General features: G+C 36.4%; 1 protein-coding gene and 1 pseudogene across 2 annotated transcripts in view; one reads left to right on the top strand and one right to left on the bottom strand.

The window, feature by feature from the left end:
* MGAT4C (MGAT4 family member C) overlaps positions 1 to 23,325 on the top strand; it is a 753,565-nt gene that overhangs the window by 460,268 nt on the left and 269,972 nt on the right. The gene's annotated exons all lie outside the window — the stretch shown is intronic.
* Positions 10,239 to 10,642, bottom strand: LOC101552068 (60S ribosomal protein L36a-like; annotated as a pseudogene).

Below are 23,325 nucleotides of genomic sequence, written 5' to 3'. Positions count from 1 at the left end.
ATAATAATAAACCTTAAGAGACTTCAATATATTCCAAGTACATAGATATCTTAGAATAAATGATTTACTCATTCAATATTCCATCATGTAAATATTACACTATTCATTTAATCAATCTCCTAGTAGATATCTAAATAATAGGCTTTTGTATTGATAATGAATATATCTGTAACAAAAGATATTTATATATAAATCTTTTACCTACATCTTTAAAGAATTTAGGGACCTGGAGCAATAGCACAGTGGGTAGGGCATTTACCTTGCAGGCAGCTGACCCGGGTTCAATTCCCAGCATCCCTATAGTCCCTCAAGCATGGCCAGGAGTAATTCCTGAGTGCAGAGCCAGGAGTAACTCCTGAGCATTGTTGGTGTGACCGCCCAAAAAGAGCTTTAAAAAAATAAAAAATAATATTGGTTTAAAAATATAAAATAAAGAATTTAGGATATAATAATGCTTTTGGGATTTTTGAGACACATGATAAAATTGCGTCCTTCTAAATCAATTTACCAACTTATACATTTGACGATATGAAATTATGCTTATTCTATAATAATATTTCAGAAAGTATTGTTTTTATTTTGCAACAATTCAGTGTTAAATACTTTGGATACATCATCTATATTCTGTGTTTGTTGTTGTACAGTGACTTGATGAACACTTTTGTTCTAAATAAGTGTTGAGAATTTACTGATCATATCGTATGCTGTTTCAAGCAAGCAACACAATTCTGAACATGGCAGTCAAAATTTCTGACTTTAAATGCCTACAATGGAGAGATTAAGTGACATAAAATATAAAATATACACGTTCTGTTAACCTAATTCCTTTTCAAAGATTCTCTAACTTAACACTCTTCATAGTTGTATAAAAAGTATCGAAAGGAGAGATTATAGTGGAAGTTCCTGGGCTAGATGTTGGAAAGAGGTGAAATCACCAAAACTTAAAGCCCCTTAGTGAAGGTTTATAAGAACTGCATTACTTTTGAATATTCTGATTATAGAGTATATGCATACACAAATATATAGCTTTCAAATCAGCAAATAATTGAAATTATTATTTTAAACTATAATTTATTTATATTCTATTTAGAAAGTCATTAAAATTTGTTTAGTCATTGGTTTATGCTTCCCAAAATATAATAAATAATGTATTTATTATTATGTTATATTTTTCCTAACTTACAAAACTTTCTTGTTTCTTTGTTTTCATCCACCTCCAGCAATGTTTAGCAATTACTACTGAGTCTTTGCTTAGGGAATCACACCTGGTGAATTCTAGGGTCATATATGGTGCTGGGGATTGAACCCAAGTTGGCTGTGTGCAAAGAAAGTAAAGTACTATCTGTAGCCATATGTATAAATACATATATATGTGCACAATTATATATATATATATATATATATTTATAATTAAGCCACTGTTGTTTTCTTTGATTATACAAAAAAATCTGTTCAAACCCACTTAAATCTTTTGAAAATGTTGTGTTTGCACTTAATTCTGCATATAGTTTAATGCAACATGTTGTGTTGCCTATAGTTGATTCGACAGATACAGAGAGGATCAAACTGTAAAGGTTTTGAAGCAGCAATGGCTTAGCACAAAGTGTTGAACATGCTTTGAATTTTATGTAGTGATATACTGTATCTCTACAAAATTGTCAGGGTGAAGAAAGGGAGTGTTGCAACAGTTATAAACATATCACATACAGACATTTACTCAGACAAATAAAGATGCAGCTAGGTGTCATTTTTAAGCTCTGCTATTTATGCTTTGTTGGATAGCTAAAAGCAGAATGCATCTGTAGCTTGAAGTTTTGAAAATGTGAAACAATTAACAAACAATGTTGCTAATGGCCATTGTATTAAAATTAAAATAAGTTTGTGAGACAATAGTAGTGTTATCTGATATTAAACAATTATTAATTAGTTAGAGCAGTTAAGAAAGTAATCTTGGACAATTGTGAAAGATTTTTTTCACTTATTTTTTATTTTACCATTTATTTTCTGTATCTTGAATAAATATAGCCATTTTTTAAGATACAGAAAAATTCATTGCTATTTCAAGAAGTGATATCTAAAAAGTGTGATGAAACAGGCTAACTACAAATTTCTGTCTCAATATCTATTGCTTTCCCTCCATAAGTACTTTATCCTTCTCCCCAGGATTTATGATATTTGATCTCTCTCCCAATTTCAATCGCTCTAAGATAAAACAGGTGAAGCAACAGCGCTAAGAATTGGACAGACAGCACATGACTGTGAGAAACAAAAGAGATAATCCTCCAGATCGTGTCATTTTTCTGCCTGAAGGAACTAACCTGCTCAGAGGACAGAAAGTTAGAGTCCAAATAAAGCATGGTGACACTGAATTGCTGATGAAGCAGAGATAAGAGTTTAACAATGTTAAAGTTGCTGGTTGTTAGAATTATCCAATCGATGCATGTACAGAAAGAAAGAACTATAGACGTTTCATCAGGATGTCTGTTTTTCTGAAGACTGAGCCAGAGATGCTCAGAAACACACTGCAGTGGTTTGTCTGGAAAAGAAAATCAAGTAACTGGGAAGAAAAAGGAATTTAAGACATTATATTTTATTTGCATAATCCGGTCTCCTTACTGAGACTTCAGAAAAGACAAAATATCGAACAAAATCTCAGACAAAATATCCAGAAAGGCCAATATAGAAAGATTTCTATCATCCTAGATTATAGGTCTTCCTGAAAACAACTGAAAACTGTTGTACCCAGGTTTTCGGGTGATGGTGTGAATGGACACAGAGTCAGAGAAACAGTAATGCAAGTGCAAAGGAGTTTTATTCTAGTTAACTGGGGTCAACTATCTCACCCACAAAGTAGTCTCTTGATAGTGACCTCTACCTTCAAGTGCAAGCAGTTTATATAGGTTCCAAGGTTGAGCAAACACTATGATAGCAGTGATCAAACAACAGTCACCAGCTATTAGTCAACATTTGATAACAGGTTTCTGGTTGTTCAAAAAAATGGACATAGTGACCCTTCATGACATGACCAGTCAGATGTTCTAGCAGTTCCTTACCACAAATTACAATTTCAGTTTTTGGGAAACAGAAACTTAGTCCTAGTCAAAACAACATTAGCTGTGGCCTGTCATAGTTGAAGTCTGGCTCTAGATCTGGCTTTTGAGAACCTAACAAAAAAAACACTGGAAATAAACAGGTTTGTTATATAAGTAGAGCAAACAAACAAAAGTGGACCAAACAAAAAAATAAAACAGGTTTGATATAAAAAAGACCAAAAAAACAAAAGTAAACAAAGTAGATCAAACAAAAAAAGCTTGCCAGAACAGAACTAATTATTCTGAAAGAGAGCACACAAAAACTGATTCTTAACAATGTAGTATCGGACCCTCTGCAACTAAAGACTTTGATTCCAGAGATGACCTAACACCTTTTGGCATCCAGCACAGCTTCTTACAGCAATGCACTGGGACTGTGAGATGGGCTATGCAATTTCTGGTAGAATTTTCCCTGGACTTTATACAGAAATCCAAAACCACGCGGACACAGCAGCGTCCGCGCGACTTAACATCTCTTAATTGTCAGCAATGTGAAACGGTTCCTTTTTAGCAGGTCTGACTTTGGGGGGAAACTCCAAATAATAACAGTGAGTTTTTTGTTAAAATATTGAAGGTAATCAAAATAGCAGCCAATTCTCTAGACTGTGAAGTATGCAATAGCCCCATGCCAGCCTAGAAGAGGAAATATCACTCTTTCCTGGTTGTTTCCCATTTTCGGGGAGAAACGCGGCGTGGCATCCACGGTACTATGAGGCGTGGGAAGGGGGATGAGGGGAAAAAAAAAGGAAAAGGAAAAAGAAAAAAAAAAGAGTTGTGTACTTGGAGCAGTGTGGCTACATCTCTCTTCATTCTCAGCAATGGAAAACTAATTATCAAATGCTTCCTTGGTAGTAGGGCTGTCTTACTTGGGGGAAAACTCTAACAATAGTGAGTTTTGTGTTAAAATATGGAATGTAATCAAGGTAAAGAGAAAATGAAGTGAAATTCATCAGTTATGCGGTTGGGGGTGGGGGGAGGGAGTTATACTGGGGTTTTTGGTGGTGGAATATGGGCACTGGTGAAGGGATGGGTATTTGAATATTGTATAACTGAGACATAAGCCTGAGAACTTTGTAACTTTCCATATGGTGATTCAATTAAAAAAAAATTAAAAAAAGAATATAAAAAATACTTAGGGTTGATATCCCCCCAAAAAAATAAATAAACAACGTAGTATCAACAGTGCACAACATATAAAAATGTTTGCTAAGGGTATAAAGAATATAGTAGAAAATATGACTCAAATTTTAAAAATATTAGAAACAGACATGATGTGTTAGGATTGCACTGTAGCACTGTTATCCTGTTGTTCGTCAATTTTTTTTCTCGAGTAGGCACTAGTAACATCTCCATTGTGAGACTTGTTACTGTTTTTGGCATATCGAATATGCCATGGGGAGCTTGCCAGGCTCTGCTGTGCATATTCTTTGTAGCTTGCTGGGCTCTCGGAGAGGGACAGGGAAAGTGAACCTCGGTTGGCTGCATGCAAGGCAAACTCCCTACCTGATGTGCTATCGTACTATAATATTTCATTTTGCTATAATGAAAGAAGATATCAAAAATATTGATATAACTATTGGCCAAGAAATTCATATAGATTAGTTCTGATGATATAGATTGAATGTAATAGCAAACATATAACCATGCTAGTACTGCAGCTGACATTTTGGGGAGACTTCAGTATGCAACTAGTAGAATACAAAGCTAAGAATAAGTTCAAATAACTCCTAGGAAAGCTCTTTTATGTAGGCAGAAAGGCAGAAAGGCAGAAAGGCAATGACAATCTTCATTCAGGACAACTTTATGTAAACAATTTTTTAGAAATGTTTCCTATTCTAAATATTCATGTAGTTTTCTGTCAAATTGGTCACATTTCAATCCTTGGAAGTCTTGGGAATGATTGCTTCTTAGTTGAAGTGTTTGCATGCTAAATAAACCTCCAAGTGCCTGGCATCTGACCCTCAGTAGCCTCTTCTGGGAGGTTTATCACCCAAAGGGATGCTGCTGATCAAACTCAGGTTAGTACGGTAAGGATTTACCTTACCCACTGTACTATCTCTCTAGCCCTTCAACATTGTTTTTATAAACAGATTCGTGACTACTTCATATTTTTTAAAATTGTAATTACCATGCTAAGCAGATAAAATCAATGTCAAAAATCAATTAGAACCATTGAAAATAACTAAATAAAAATATTGGAATTGAAAACTACAGGATCAGAGAGACAATGTGGGAGTTAATGTGTTTGCCTTGCATGTACCAATTCTAGATAAATGTATGGCACCAGGGGGATCAAGGAGTGATCACTGAGCACAGAGCAAGAATGAGTTCTGAGCACTGATGAAAAGTGCTGAATAAGTGTGGTCCAATACTCCAACCCCATAAAAAATATTATATATATTATATATATTCATACACATATATATCCAGGTGAGTTTACAAAAGAGAGAATATTATTCAAAATATTAACTCATATATTTTTTATAGTTTTAGACTCACACCCAGAAAGCTTGGGTTTTATTCCTTGCTCTGCACTCAGAAATTACTTCTGTTAGTGCTGAAGGGACCATATGGGATGTTGGAGATAGAACCTGGGTCAGCCGCACACAGGATAATCACCCTAACCACTGTATTATCCCTATGACTCCTACTTGTAGTGGGTATGATAGGAAAATATAAATAATGTTAATGTATGCAAACAACAGTCATATATATCCCACTGGCATCCCAAACACTATATAAAAAAAAGTTAACATAGTAACATTATTTTAATATTAAACTGCATATGTCCTTAAATATGTATTAAGTGTATATAAGTGTGTATATATGTATATAAAACTTTGCAACTAACATTGAAAAGTTTTAGTGATTTTAATAATACCAGATTAATGGAACTTCAGTTTGCCCCTTATGTTCTGCCACTACCAGTGGGAATCTTGGAAGCTGCAAGACTTGAGGGAAGGTGTGGTTGGATCTGAAACCCAGTGCCCACAGCTCCAGCAAAGCACTGTGTCCCACAAGAACAACAGGAACAACTGTCCTACTAATGTAGCAGTAGGACTCTCCCCCACTCAATAACTCTCAGTGAGCAGATGTGGACTCTGGCAGCAAGCTCATAATTTCAGGATGCTATTTAACTACCCACACACACAACACCACACATCAGCGTAAACCTAATTTTAAAAATTATAATCTAAAAAATTTGCAAAATTAATAGTAAGACATCACATAACCCTACAATATATCCAAAGGATAGGAAGGGCCAAGGACATTGAAATTATTCTGTAATATCCGTTATTAGGAATGACAAAATGGGCTAGGACAGTTCCATCTGGGAAGGTGGTGAAGTAAGAATTATCTCAGTTCCTCAAAGATCTTCTGGGTAGAAGGGCAAGAGTGGTAAAGAGAAATACTCATAACCAGACATAGTAGAAGAGATTGGGAAGCAGCATAGAATCCCACCAAGTTCACTGAAGGAACAAATTAGCCCTGAAGATACTCCTGGTGCTATCCAGCTATATAACCTCTTAGTTAAGGAGTTAAGAGATTACTTGCTTTGGACTGGAGCAATAGCACAGCTGGTAGGGCATTTGCCTTATATGCAGTTGATCCAGGTTTGATTCGCAGCATCCCAAATGTTCCTGTGAGCACCGCCAAGAGACATTCCTGAGTGTGTGAGCCAGGAGTATCCCCTAAAAATGACTGGGTGTGGCCCAAAAAGCAAAAAAAAAAAAAGGAGAGAGCTATTACATGCTGCAGTAAGTATTTGATATGCCAAAAACAGTAACAACAAGTCTTACAATGGAGACATTACTGGTGCCTGCTTGAGCAAATCAATGAGCAACGAATGGGATGACAGTGACAGTGACATGCTGCAGATTTTTGTTGGACTCAAAGGAAGTGGTGAACCTAGTCAATAAAAAAGCACAAGAAAACACAGAACAGAAATGAGAGCAGAAATGAGAAAATTACAGTCAGAAGTGACAGATCTGGTGTATGAAATTAAAAATACTTAATGGAAGTTTTGTGGAGCAGAAAACTATAGTCAAGGATAAATTTAGTGAGACCCAAGATGAGATGTAGAAAACCTCTTAAAAGCAACAGAAGATGAAAAAAATTCAAAATAAATTAACAACACAAAGAAGCACGATGGGATAAGTTTTAGAAAAACAACATTAGAAGCATTGTAGTCCCTGAGGAAGAAAGGGTTGTTTACGAAGAAGTATTAGTCAGATCATTGCTGAGAAATTCCCAGAACTGAGGAGTAATAGCACGCAGATTAAATAATTCCAGGAAGTAGATGCCAAATAAAAATACTCCTAGGCATATCATAATCAGAATGACAAAAGCCAAAGGAAAGGATAGATTATATTTAAAGCTGCAAGATCAAAGAATGAAATTACGTGAAAAGGTGCCTCCTTGAGATTTAGAGCAGAATTATCAATTGAGCAGTATGGACCAGAAATAATGGGGGGACATTGTTAAAATAAAAACAACAAGCCAAAAAAAAAAAAAACAAGCAAGACTTGGTTCCTTGAAAGAATAAGATTGTCAAATCATTTGAAATAATTCAGAAAAATAGAAAAAAAAATAAGAGTGAGAGTGAATCAGAAAAATAGAGATCATAACACATACCACAGTAGTTCAAAGGATTGTCAGGGATTACTTTGAAAATCTTTATTCCAGGGAACTGGAGAACTTCAAAATAATACATTTTTAAATTCCTATAACCTTCCATGGCTGATCAAGAGAAAACAATGCACAGGGCAAAGACAATAAATATCAAATAAATGAAAATGGTAACCAAACGTTTTCCCAAAAACAAAGGCTTTAGAGAAGACCTACTATCAGTGTCTTCTTCTGGATTTTTCAGAAAGTTGAAAAAGCAAGAGTATTCCTAAGAAATTCCTATGAAGCACACATTACCATGATGACAAAGTGAATGGACTGTTGACTGTGGAAAGCATTGTTTTCCTTGAATACATTGTTCAACTTCTTGAAACAACTTTAGTAATCTAATACTCATGTGAACAAATCAAAAAGCAAGTGAGCACTCAGTGGCTCTACACTTTGACCTGTCTCCACTCTTTCATGACTTAAAAATTTTCAATTAAGAAAGGTTTGGTAATTTACAACTCAATCTTTAGTTTTTCCACAGTATAGCGTTAATTGCTAATTTATTTTCAAGCTCACTTATATACTCTGCTCTGACAAATTTAAAGACAAACAGATGTCCAATGTTATTTTTCATTTTATATGATAGAATGGTTCCAACAAGTATGGGCGTATATATTTGGAAGAGAGGATTGTCATATATTCTTATGTAAATACAGATTTTACTCCCATTAGTCACTAAAGCTCACTTTAGGGATATTTAATTTGTAAATCTTCCAAGAACTCTTTATTAATGGTTGACTCATATTTTTATAGTATCTAGAATAAAATTTTAGTATCCAAGAAAACTTTGAAGGGCGTGTTCTATGAAATTAATACTTAGTATGGAATTGACTTACTTAATTTTCATATAAAATTATAATTTATAGCAGAATGTGAGGACTTTTTTGGAGGAGTGCTTACTGGAAGTGCTCAGAGCTGAATCCTGGCTCTGTGCACAGATATCACTTCTTGGCAGGCTTGAGAGGCCATATGGGATGCTGGTGATCAAGTCAGGGTCAGCTGCATGCAAGACAATGCCCTAGCCATTATATGCACTCTTTCTGTGCTCCCAGAATATGTTTTATATGTGAGAGGATTGTATTATTTGTCATTTAGATGAAAGCCACTTTTTTTGATGGGAGAAACTTAGGGCCAAAGCTAGCAGTGCTCAGTGTCTATTTTTGGCTCTGTGATCACCAGTGGCCCCTGATCATGTAATACTATGAATAGAAATATGATCTACTGCATTTCCAGGCAAGTGTTTAGACTCATGTACTATCCCCCTGGTCACAGATAAAATTATTTTTATAGACTGGAACATCTTCAGTAGAAACAATTGCCGAACACATTTGCTGTGTTTAAATGATATGATTATACTGGTATAATTATTGTATCACTATTAGAATTTTTCATTCTTTTTGTGTTGTATTTATTATCTCTAGGACTTCATATACAATGTATGTGATGATGAATCTCTAAATGTTTACTCAAGATCCAATATTCTTTTTCTGGTAATTTTATCTTTATATATTAGATTATGAGGCATGGGTGTGGGAGGCACACATGATGGTATTCTTGGGATATTTCTGATTCTGTGCTCAAGCGTGAACACTCATGGGGATAATGGGCCTGTGAGTGGTATGGGATTGGCCTCATTGAATGCAAGTCAATCACCATAACCTCTGTGCAATCTCTCCAACCTCTCATATATTATTTTTAACTAAAATTTTCTGCACGTGGCCCGACCTGAGTTTGATTCCTATGCCCCTCTCGGAGAGCCCGGCAAGCTACGGAGAGTATCCAGCCCGAGGGGCAGAGCCTGGCAAGCTACCCGTACGTATTGGATATGCCAAAAACAGTAACAGTAAGTCTCTCAATGAGAGACGTTACTGATGCCCGCTCGAACAAATTGATGAGCAAGGAGACGACAGTGACTGTGACAGAAAATTTTCTTTTTTTTTCTTTTTTTATTTTTTAGTGAGTCACAGTGAGGGTACAGTTACAGATTCACACCTTTTCATGCTTGTTTTTCCCTCATGTAATGTTCAAGAGCCTATCCCTCCACCAGTGTCCATTCTCCACCACCAATGAACCCAGTATCCCTCCCACATCCCCATCCCATCCCCCACCCCACCCTGCCTCTGTGGCAGGGCATTCCAATTTGTTCTCTCCCTCTCCTTTTGGGTATTGTGGTTTGCAAAGAAAATTTTCTGATTATATATCTCACATAAACTTGTATAATTCAATGTGTTCACATTAAATGTATCAATTTTAGTTTCTTATAAAAATGATACTACTAGTTGTTTTCCTGTATTACAAGCAATATTAACATGCTTATTCTTGTTAGTTAAATATCTAGTTCTTATATAATAGTTCTTATAAAAATCCTTATATTTCAGTAATTTTATAAGAGTTTTGCCCCTTACTTCTTTTTTTTTTAAGCAAATTTCCCCTCAGGGAGTTTATTCATGACACTACTTAATTTCCCTCCTAAAACATGGATTGTTCCATCAGTCTGTCACAGCCCAAGATTTCTGTCTTCATAATAAAACATGAAGCTAAGAACTGGATCACTTGTCCCTTTCTCTTTTTATCGCCTCCCAGTTCAAAATGCTTGCATCTCTTAATGGCCAGCATTCCCTTAGATCCGCAGTTGGGCTCCACACATTGAAGTCTCAACACAATCTTCTTTGTAGTTTTAGCCTTTTTCCGGAAAATCGGCTTAGCCTGACCTCCGTAACCACTCTGCTTCCTGTCATAACGACGCTTTCCCTGGGCGTACAGAGAATCCTTGCTCTTCTTGTACTGTGTGACTTTGTGGGGCTGATGTTTGCCACATTTCTTGCAGCAAGTCCGGCGGTTTTCGGTACGTTCACCATGCTTGCGGCAGTGGCGTCCGCGAGGAAAAGCGCCCCTTACTTCTTAAGACAGATAACTAGTATTATTCTAAATTTATGAATGAGCTCACAAACATAGTGAAAATTTAATTTGCCCAATATCTCACAGGTAATAATATGGTCAGAATTTAAACTTCAGGATACTTTAGATCTCAAATATTTATGCCTTTAATAGCATGCTATACTTTTTTTCTGAAAATGAATCTTGCTATCTCTATTTTCTAAACATTTCTGCTGCTTAATTGCCAGCATGCTACCTTATGAACATCCATTTGGATAACTAAGAAAAACCACCTCATTTGCCCCTTTCATTTGGATGAGAATTGGAAGTGATTAATTGGCAATTATTACTTTAAACATATTTTATTTTCATACGCAGGAAAATCATTATCAAACTAACCTAGTGTCAGACTCTCTGGGTGCCATATTTGGAAATTAATGCACAAATCTATTTTACCTATCACCATTGCATTAGGGGACCTGTGGACATTTTTAATTTCAGAAAATATTAAAATAGATCTTAGATTAAGGAACTTTTATTCATTTTTTATTAGTCACCATGAAATTGCAAAGAATTTCATAATTGGGTTGCTTGAACACCAATCCTTTCACCAGTGCCTATTCCCTTTGCAAATTTTTCTCCCCTCTCCCCTCTCCCCTCTCTTGTCTCCCACTCCCAGTCTGCCACTGCAAGGGGCACTTATTAAAAATATATGGTTTTGATGGGGACAAACTCCAAATCAATAATATTGAAATTTTTTTATTGAAATATTGAATGTAATCAAAGTAAAGTGAAAGTAAAGTGAAATTTACCAGTTACACATGCGGGGTGGGGGGCTGGGGAGGTGGGGGGAAGGGGGGAGGTATATTATGATTCTTGGTGGTGGAATATGTGCACCGGTGAAGGGATGGGTGTTTGAGCATTGTATAACTGAGACTTAAACCTGAAAGCTTTGTAACTTTCCACATGGTGAACTAATAAAATAAAAAAAAATATATATATATATATATATATATATATATGGTTTTGCATAGTGGTTTACTGTACTATTGCTAAAAGGGTTCCATATAGAGCACTTTCTCGCCTTTCAGCACTACCTCCTCCTCCCATTTGATCTTCCATCCAGTTTAGTCTTGGTTCTTTCTCTGCCCTAACACCCAGCACCCTCTGGTGATATGTTTCCTGCTGACTACCAGTTTTCATCTTCTTTGTATACATTGTCTTTGGGCATCAATTTTCCCTCCATTGTTTCCTGACATTCCACATGAGATCCTTCTGTGTTGTTCTTTCCTGCCCTAATTTCACTCAGCAACATACATCCCAAGTTCCTGTATGTATCAGCAAACATCAATACTTTATCTTTTCTTATGACCAAGTAATATTCCATTGTGTACCATCATCATCATCCCCTTGATTCTCAAATTTCTCGAGCAGTCTCAATAACATCTCCATTCGTCCTAGCCCTGAGATTTTAGAGGCCTCTCTTTACCCGTCTTTCTCAAAGATGCTGCATTGGAGGCATCTATTGTGTATATATACCATAATTTCTTTATCCACTATTTTGTTGTTGGACATTTGTATTGTTTTCAGATTTGGGCTATTATGGACAATGCTGCAAGGGCTATAGAGGTACAAGTGACTTTTCTCCATTTTTTTTTCATTTTTTTTCTTTCTTTTTTTTTTCTCCATTTTATTTTTGGACCATTGGGGTATATTCTGATAAGTGAGATTGATAAATCAAATGGAAGCTCAATGCCTAGATTTTTTAAAGAATATCCATATTGTTTTCCAGAAGGGTTGGACTAGTCAATATTCTCAGCAGCACTGAATGAGTCCCTTTCTGCCTGCATCCACACCAGCCCTGGTTGTTCTTGTTCTTTTTTCATGTGTGCCAATACCTTATTGTTTTAACTTGCCTCTGCCTGATGATTATTTATGCTTAGTCATTTGTATTTCTTCTTTAATAAAGTTTCTGTTCCTCTCTTCCCTATTTTTGGATGGGGTGGGATATTTTTCCCTTATAAAATTTTAACAGTTCCTTTTATATCTTGGTATTAATCCCTTATCTGATGAGTGTTGAGTAAATAGCTTCTCCCATTCTGTATGGTTGTATTCTAGTTATTACTTCCTTTGAGGTGCAGAAGCTTCTTGCTATGGTATCATTTGTTTATTTTTTATTCCACTTGCTTTGTCAGTGGTGCTTCATCCTTGAAGATGTGTGTAGCCTCCATGTCATGGAGGGTTCTTACTACCTACCTTATGATTTGGGGTCTGTCTGATATTAAGGTTTTAATTCATTTTGATTAGACTTTTGTGCAAGGTATTAGAAGTCTAAGTTTTGTTTTGTTTTGTTTTGCTTTTTATTTTAATGTAGCTGAACACTTTTCCAAGCACCAATTGTTGAAGAGGATTTACTTGCTCCATTTTATGTTTTTTGCTCTTTTATCAAAGATTACCTGGTCATATTTCTGATGGTCTTGTAAGGATATTTAATTCTAGTTAAATGATCTGAGGGTCTGTCTTTATTCCAATACCATGTTTTTTTTTTAATTACTATCTCTTTGTAGTACATTTACAGTTAAGGAAAAGTGATGTCTCCCATCTTTTCTTTTTTCCTCTGGGTTGCTTTAGCTATTTAGGGGAAGGGTAATTGTTCCATATGAAAGTTAGGGGTATTTTATCTATTTATTTGAAAAATGTCATAGATATTCTTATAAGGACTGCATTGAATATCTTATAAGAATATCTATTCTTATAAGGATATCTAGAAGAATATCAGTGATTTGGGGAGTATTACCATGTTGATAATACTAATCCTCCCAATCCACAAGTAGGGAACATGTTTCTATTTCCTTATGTCTGCTTTTATTTTTTGAAATAGTGTTTTGTAGTTTTCTTTGTATAGATCCTTTTCTTCTATTTTAAAGCTGATTCTTGGGTACCTGATTTTCTGGAGTACCAATATGAATGGGAATTAAAAAATATATATTGCACTCTTCTCTTTCATTATTTGTATAAAGCCCATGGACTTTTGCATATTATTTTGTAGCCTGCTCCACCAAACTGTACAAATTGGTTGTGACTAGGAGGTGTTTTTTTTTTTTGAAGAGTCTTTTGGATTTTCTAAATATGGAATCATATCATCCACAAAAAGTGAGAATTTTATTTCTTCTTTTACTGTGCTAGATGTCCTTTATATATATATATATATATATATAATGTATTATTTCTTCCTTTACTGTGCTAGATGTCCTTTATATATATAATATATATTATATAATATATATATATATATAGGCGGCTTCTTGGGTCACATATGTCGATGCTTAGGGATTACTCCTGGCTATGCACTCAGGAATTACTCCTGAAGTTGCTTGGGGAATCATATGGGAAGCTGGGGATTGAGCCCTGGTTGGCCGCAAGGAAGGCAAATGCCGTACTTGCTATACTCCTGCTCTGGTCCCCTTTTCTTAATATCTTTTACTTGCCTAAGAGCTACAGCAATACTCCCACACTATATTGAATAGAAGTGGCAAGGTGGGCAACATTGTCCTTTCTTGGTCTTAGAGTAGTGCTTTCAATATTATTCCATTGAATACAATGTTCGCTGTGAGATATGGCAAAAGCTCTATGTTGAAGAAAGTTTCTTTACTTCCCATTTTCCTGAGAGTTTTTAACATAAATGGGTGTTGGATCTTGTCAGATATTTTCTGTCCTTATTTATTTGGTAATGTGATCTTTTTCTTTTAATAATGTAGTGAATTGCATAAGTTATACCACCTTTGAATCCCTGGGATGAACCCTACTTGTTCAAGGTCTATGTTGATTTTTGATGAAATGCTGGATTCTGTTTGCTAGCATTTTGTTGGGGATCTTTCCATCTCTGTTCGTAAGTTATATTGTACTGTGATTCTCATGTGTGTGTATGTGCCTGTGTGTCTGTGTGTATATGTTCATCTATCTGTCTGTTTTTGATATCATGGTAACGTTTGCCTCACTGAAGCCATTTGGGAGTGTTCCTGTTAGTCATTTTCCAGTTTCTTGAGTTGTACAGTCAAGTTTTTTATGTGAGTCCTTTCTTCCTTCCTGATAGCTTGCAGAGTTATGAACATTCCTCTTAACACCCTTTTTTCCCTGTGTCCCACAAGTTTTGGTAGCTTGTGCCCTCATTGGTGTTTGTTCCCATGAAACTTTTAATTTCCTCTTTGATTTCCTCTCAGACCCACTGGTTGTTAATTAACAAGTTATTTAATCATCAGGTGTTTGAGTTACTTCTTCATTTCAGTTTGTAATTAACCTCTATTTCAATGCATCATGGTCTGAACTTAGAGTTGATTTTATTTTTATCCTCTTGATTTTATGAAGGTATTTTTGTGTCCCAGCACATGGTCTATCTTTGATAATGCCACATGTACATTGTGCACTGGAGAAGTATGTGTATTTGTATATTTAGCTTTTGGCAGATGAAAAGTTATATTATACCTCACTGTATCACTGTCATCCCATTGATCATTGATTTGCTTGAGTGGGCCCAATAATGTCTCCATTCATCCTAGCCCTGAGATTTTACCAGCCTCTCTTTATTCACCCTTCTCAATGCACTAGAGGCTCTTCAGGGTTAGAGGAATGAGACCCATCATTGTTACTGTAATTGCTATATGAATACACCACAGAGAGCTGGTCAGGCTCTCCCCTATGTGGGCAATAAACTCTCACTAGTTTGCCAGGTTCTCCAAGAGGGAGAACTACGCTATCAGATGTCACTCAGCCATGATTGGTTTTGTAGTCTCTGGATGTTGGCCACTGATGGGATTACATGGCTCCGGGGGCAGTTTCTGAGTGTGACTGCCTAGCTACTGGAAAAGAGGAATCTGGGTGGAAGAGGCCCAGTCCTGATCTGAGCAGCTTTGGAGATCTCATCCCCCAGGTCCCGCACACCTGGGTTCCTCTGCGGTTCCTTCATACATGAGGCTCATCCGAACATGTGGAGAGTGGCCTTGAGCATGGCTGTGTCTGGGTTCCCGAGGTCTTCAACTGCCGGGGCTCTGATCGGGGCAAGGAGAGAAACTCAACCCACCCCTCAGAAGGACCCCACTGAAAACAGCCTGGCACAGGGGCAAGAGACTCTACATCACTCTCTTCCAGGAGTTTGATTTTATAGTATATAACATTTATATATATATATTTTTATATATGAATTATATTTTATATAAATTTGAATTTATAATATAATTTGAATTTATAATACAAATTTTATTTGCATTTGAATGCATAATATATTATATTATTGTAAAATATCATATTATTATAATATATTTATACTTGAATTTATAATAACAATTCTTTTAAAAAAATTATTTATTTTTAATTAGTGAATCACCATGAGGGTACAGTTACAGATTTATACCTTTTTGTGCTCATGTTTCACCCATACAAAGTTTGAGAACCTATATCTTCACCAGTGCCCATTCTCCACCACGGGTACACCCAACATCCCTTCTACCCTCCCCATTCCCGTCTCCCCCCACCCCACCCTGCCACTGTGACAGGGTATTTCCTTTTGTTCTCTCTCTCTCATTAGATGTTGTGGTTCACAATAGAGTTGTTGAGTGGCCACTGTGTTCAGTCTCTAGACCACATTCAGCCCGCATCACCTTCCCCCGCATGGCCTCCAACCGCATTATACTTGGTGATCCCTTCTCTAAGTTGCTCTCTCCCCAGAATGTGGGGCCAGCTTCCAAGCCATGGAGTTAACCTCCTGGTACATATTTCTACTATTCTTCTATTCTTGGGTGTTAGTCTCCTACTCTGTTATTCTATATTCCACAAATAAGTGCAATCTTTCTATGTGTGTCTTTCTCTTTCTGACTCATTTCACTTAGCATGATACTTTCCATGACGATCCACTTATACGCAAATTTCATGACCTCCTTTTTTCTAACAGCTGCATAGTATTCCATTGTATAGATGTACCAAAGTTTCTTCAACCAGTCATCTGTTCTAGGGCACTCGGGTTTTTTCCAGATTCTGGCTATTGTAAACAGTGCTGCAATGAACATATAAGTGCAGATGTCATTTCAACTATGCTTTTTAGTTTCTCTGGGATAAATTCCCAGCAGTGGTATTGCTGAGTCAAATGGGAGCTCAATATCTAATTTTTTGAGAATCGTCCATATTGTTTTCCAAAAGGGCTGAACCAGTCGGCATTCCCACCAGCAGTGTAGAAGGGTCCCTTTCTCCCCACATCCTCTCCAACAGCGGTTGCTTTTGTTCTTTTGGATGTGTGCTAGTCTCTGTGGTGTGAGGTGGTATCTCATGGTTGTTTTGATCTGCATCTCCCTGATGATTAGTGATGTAGAGCACTTTTTCATGTGCCTTTTGGCCATTCGTATTTCTTCCTTGGTAAAGTTTCTGTTCATTTCTTCACCCCATTTTCTGATTGTAGAGTTCAACCAGTGCTTTATATACCATTGATATCAACCCCTTATCTGATGGGTATTGTGTGAATAAATGCATGTAACAAGTCTCTGGCCTATAGATATACTGGGATGTGTAAAAGGAAAGAGACTGACAATTGTTATAATATGTACAACTATTGAAGACTGATTATGTGAAATAGGCCAAATGAATATTATGTGATTCCACTTATATGAAGTGTCTAGAATAATCAAATTTATAGAGACACATGCAGAAGTGTGACTTCAAGAGTTGGAAAAGAAAAGAAAGGGAGTTCTTTTTAATAGGTATAATTTAATTTTGGGAAGAGTTAAAAAGCCTAAATTGTTATGGAGATAATGATTTTGCAACTATGGATATACTTAAAACTAGTAAAACACAGAATTAAAAATCTTTAATATAGTTATATATTTATTGTAATTTAGAAGATGAAATTCTTCTTTTTGTTTGGTGGGGAGGGGAAGCACACACCTGACTATGTTCAGGACTTACTTCTGGCTCTGGGGTCAGAGATCACTCCTGGTAGGGCTCAGTGGACCCTATTGTATGCCAGGTATTGAACTCAGGTTGGCTACTTGCAAGGCAAGTGTCCTACATATTGTCATATCACTCTGATTCTAACAGATGTATTTTTGTTTGGTTTTGGGCCATACCTAGAAGAGTTCAGAGCTTATACCTGGCTCTACTCTTAGGGACTAAAATAGGGGGTCTTGGGGATCAAAATCTAGCTGCATGTAAGGCAAACTCCCTACACACTGTACTATCATTGTGGCCCCTATAACATGAAATAGAAGAATAGTTGAATAACATTTTCAAAAAGACTAGGAACAAAGGCAAACAAATTTTAAAAACAAGTAAAACATTGATGTTAATTTCAGTCCTTTCCCTATTAATATAGCAGAATCCACAAATTCTTATGCAAATGTATATAACCACCCATGGTTATGAGTGTTTGAGAAAGCTAGGTCAGGTCAATTAGCATGAAGGAGGTACAACCTTTGCAAGACATTTCCTCTAAGTAAGAAATAAAGTATACGCAAGAAATTATGGTGAGCTTTAATACAATTGGCAATCAGCAAAATCTGAGCTGGAGAGTTTATAATTAATGTGGAGAAACTGCCTTTGTTCCAAGTAGCCCTGGATGAAATGTGCAATTTATGACTATAGTTAAATTGAAATTTTCTTGATTACAGTGAAGAACTGTCAATAGATTTTAGGGTGTACAACTAAACTTACCTAAGTGTACAACAGAAAATAATATAGGAAAATTCTTATTTAAATATGTCTTAGAATATAGAAAAAAGTTAAGTAGAAAAGTTTTTTAAAAGCCTTATGTCTTATTAAGATAAGCATATAAAATAAAACTTATTAAAGAATCATATTTAATTTGATTGTATCAAAATTCTGAGCACGTTCTTTTTTACAAAACACAGTTTCAAAAGTATACTTCTTTACAATTTAGTTTAACATATTAAAGGCATGCTAGGAACTCATTGTATTTTAGAAAAATAGCATGTTGTGACTAAAAATTTACATGGCTTGGCAATATGCACAAGATGCCTTAGGAGATATGGTGTTTTCACCACTTATTTTCTAGACAAGAAAAACCTGAACTCACTGAAAGACTTGTTTGTTCTTTCATATACACAAACACACACACATATACTGGTAGATATATGTACATATATAATTAAGTTACTTATAGCTTTATTTTCATCAAATATCAATTTTTAGAAAAATACTATGGGTTTATAATATTGAAATAAAACATAAAAATAATGTATTACTCTTGGGACATCTCAGTAGTTTACATCTTTTTATTTAAACAATGTCAAATAAGAAAACAAGATTTAGGGGCTTGAGCAATAGCACAGCGGGTAGGGCGTTTGCCTTGCACGCGGCCGACCCAGGTTTTCCAGCATCCCATAAGGTCCCCTGAGCACCACCAGGAGTAATTTCCTGAGTGAAGAGCCAGGAGTAACCCCTGTGCATCACCAGGTGTGACCCAAAAAGAAAAAAAAATATTTATTAAGACCAAGTCTTTTTATTTTGTTAATAGAGACTTCAAAATTATAAGAATCCTTACTAAATCCATGGCTAAAGCAGTGTGCTTCAACTATCAGTATTCAGCACAGTTCTGGTCTACAGGGGTACACCAGGGGTATAAATGTAGAAAACTTTGGTTATAACTACCAGTCTGCATATGGTATGCATGACAGATGTTGGTTGCAAGGCTATTAAAAGAATAAAGAATGTCTGTTTAAAAGGGAAAAATATGAATAAACATTTACCTAAGTAAAAAAAAAATATTGAATATCAAGCACATTACGAACACAATTTTTCCTAGCTTTTACGAGCAACATTTTGACATAGTAAACAGTTATTTGGTTGATGTGCCAGTTTAATCTAAGATAGGAGAAAGTGCCAGTTAGAAAGTCTAGCTTCCAAATGAGAATATATTCAGCTATATACTCTTGTGCTGACTCCAATGCCTAGATTTTATTTTTCATGCATCTAATGATATAGCCTTGGAATGGGGAGCATCTGGCACATAATCCCATAGTAAAGACAAAAATCTACACCATAAAATTTGCTTAGAAGTAGATGGTCATGGAGAGTACCATGCTAAGTGAAATGAGTCAGAAAGAGAGGGGCAGACACAAAATAATTGTACTCATTTGTGGAATATAAAATGACATAATATGAGACTGACACCCAAGGACAGTAGAGAAAAGGGCCAGGTATATTGCTTGAGTTAGAAGTCTGCCCAGTGAGCTGGGGATAAGGGCAGCTGGGATGGAAAAGGGATCACTAAGTCAATGATGATTGGAAGGATGGGAGATGTGTGCTGAAAGTTGATAAAGGATGGCCTCTCCTCTCATTATCTGTATTGCGAACCATAATGACCATAAGTAGAGAGAGAAAGAGAGAGAGAGAGAGAGAGAGAGAGAGAGTAAGAGTAAATTGTCTGCCATGAAGGCAGGGGTGGGACAGGTGGGGGATACTGGGGACATTGGTGGTGGAAAATGTACATCGGTGGAGGGACAAGTGTTCAATCATTGTATAATTTAAACTCAAACATGAAAACTTTGTATGTGTAGCTCATAGTGATCTGATTTTGAAAAAAATGATATTGTGCACATATTCCAGTTTGAGTCCCCATCAGGCAGGACACAGGAGAACAAAAACATCCTCCCTGCAGAGAAGGTCAATGGTGAAACAATATAAGGAGCCTAAAAAGGAGACCAGAGTGTGAAATCCTGTCCTGTGGAACAGGGATGGTTCAAAGAAAAGACCAACAATCACCCCAGGATCTAAGTTAGGTACTAAGGTACACAGAATGACGATGTGAGAAACAGGGCAGTAAAAGCTGAAAAGAGCTTAAAAGCTTTATGCACTCCGACCATACGATTTTATTCTTACAACAGCAGAACAGAAGGCAAGAAGCTAGACGATACACAGGTGTCAGACTCAGCAGCAGGCTTTATCTCAGCAGCTCCTAGCAACCTTCCTGGGAGATACATCTTTTATTTCTCTGAGAAACAGCGACATGCTGGGGACTCTTTCAAGAGGTGTGTTCTACCCATCCCAACTTAATCACAGATCAGCTATTGTGATCAAAGACGTTTGCTCCTCTAGTCAGACAAATCCAGCTATTCCAATTCACAAACTGCTTATAATTCAGCAGCCTAATTGGCACTCCAATTGCATGCTTAGCGTTAGAAAGTATGCGGTGGACCTCCCAAATAATAACTTGTAATTAGGAGAGTCTCTATCACCTACTCTTGTCCCATCAGCCCACTACAGCTTGTCACATCACTATGTGATCAAAGAAGCTCACTCTGGGTACTTCTACGCACTGATAAACTTGAATTCAGAATTTCTGGATCTTGGTACACATGTACGTCCAGCATTGCAGCATTGCAGTCTTGAAGTCTAGAGCATAATAAACATCTCAAGCTTGGTGATGTACCTGTAACAAGATAGTTGTTTCTCTATGCTCCTTATCCTCACCCAGGTTTTCTTCTAGGCGATGCACCGCCTAGATGCCTCACATCTGGGCAACAGTGATCATGAATGATTGGTTACAGGATTGGGCTGCACAAACTTTCTTGCCAAATGTCTGCAAAGTGACAACAGAGGATTTTTCCTACTTTTGCTTGATTCTGGGACTATATCTGCTGCTAACTGCTGGCAAATGCAAATGCCCTATAAACTGTACATGTATACTCAGTATACAATTGTAATTGGGTGCTTGTAACATGATTCACTCTGATGTCTGAGAGTGACTGTCTCTGTCTGTGATTAGAAATCACGAAGCCAAAGTCCACATTGGTCCAGATCATTCAAGAACAAGCCATCACCCTCACTCTCCAGTACCACCCAACTGTCACTGAGGAAAGAGACAAATCCACCATCATTGATATTGAAGACAAAACTCTGGCAGGAACACAAGTGCAGTAGAGCTTTCTAAATATCCTCTTGAAAATTTCAAAGGAACAATTTGAAAGATTTTCTCCGAAATGAAGAATTAAAGGGAATTTCAGGAAAGACAAAAGATAAGAAAGAATATGTAAAGACTAGAAATAGAAATTGTTGACCTAAAGAAATAATTGAACTTAGAGAGTTATAATACTTAATAGGTGGTACTCAACATAATCTCTGAAAACGAGGGTTAGAACCCTGAATTCAAATAAATATGCAAATGAAAATGCACTGTAGCACTGTTCTCACATTGTTCATCAATTTGCTCAAGCGGGCACCAGTAATGTCCTCATTGTGAGACTTGTTGTAAATGAAAATATAAAACAAAAATAATAAAATTAATTTAAAATCACAAAGAAAGTACTGTTTGTGGAATGGCATCAAGAGGATTACAATTCACAGCATAAGGCTCTAGAAAGAGGAAAGAGAGACAGAGGGTTTTGGTAAAAGAAATCATACCCAAGAACTTATTTGTAGAAGAAATAACAGCTAAGGACAATATGAGGATTGAGAAAACGGCAAAGGATACTTAGAGAGTTCCAAGAAATAAAACCCACAGAAAGCAATAAAAAACACATTACAATCAGCACTGTAGCACTGTCGCACTGTTGTGCTGTTGTTCATCGATTGGCTTGAGCGGGCACTAGTAACATCTCCATTGTGAGACTTCTTGTTACTGTTTTTGGCATATTGAATATGCCATGGGTAACTTGCCAGGCTCTGCTGTTTGGGCGGGATACTCTCGGTAGCTTGCCGGGCTCTCCGAGAGGGACAGAGGAATCAAACCTGGGTTGACCGCATGTACAAGGCAAACACTATTTTCGCTGTGCTTTTGCTCCAATCCAACATAATGTTCTCACATTATAATTAAAATGCAAAAGATTCTGACCATTGATGAGAAGAAAATTATCTGCCATAAAGGCAGGCAAGGGTTGGGGCGGAGAGAGGGAAAATTGGGGTCATTGGTGGTGGGAAATGTTGGAGTGGTGAAAGGTGTTGCAGCTTTGTATGACTGAAACCAAACCATGAGCAACCTTGTAACTGTGTATCTCACAGTGATTCAATGAAAAATAAATGTGTTTTTTAAAAATTAAAAATCAAGTAAGATGAGCAGAAAAAAAATATCCTGGGCCAAAAACTATAGTGTAGAAAATAAGACTCTTGCCTTATACATTAGCATGTCAACTGAAACTCTGGCTTGAATCCCTAGTACCTCAAATAGTTCCCTGAGCACAGTCAGAAGTCACTCCTAAGTATAAAACAGGCATAGCTGCTGAGGAGTGCCAGATCTATCCCCACTCTCCTAAATATTTTGTTTTGTTTTGCGTTATTTTAAAATTGGTGGTGGGGGGGGGCGGATCTTATGCTAAAGAATTCAAAGATCGCTGAATAAAATTTTCACAAATATGAAAATCTGATAGGACTCATAGCAAAATGATCAAACAACTCCACAAGGCAGGAAATAATTGTATGTATAGCCAATGCATTTAATTAAAAAATCTTTCAATGAAGACTATTCTTTCTAGCTTGGTTATCACTTAAATATGAAAGATCAAATAGACATCAGTTAAAGAATATATGACCACTAAAAATCTCTGAAAGAATAATACATGGCCATTTATATAGGGCAGAAAACTTCACTTGGATATAGTAGCATACCTAATAAACATATGTGGGAAAAGAGAACAACAATGGGATCTCTAATAATAAACCTGAAACTTACTTGCTTTAAATTCAG

Source organism: Sorex araneus, chromosome 10 (genome assembly GCF_027595985.1).
Source record: "Sorex araneus isolate mSorAra2 chromosome 10, mSorAra2.pri, whole genome shotgun sequence".
NCBI lineage: Eukaryota > Metazoa > Chordata > Mammalia > Eulipotyphla > Soricidae > Sorex > Sorex araneus.
Note: the sequence above shows the minus strand (reverse complement) of the source record. Positions and strands in the feature narration are given on the sequence as shown.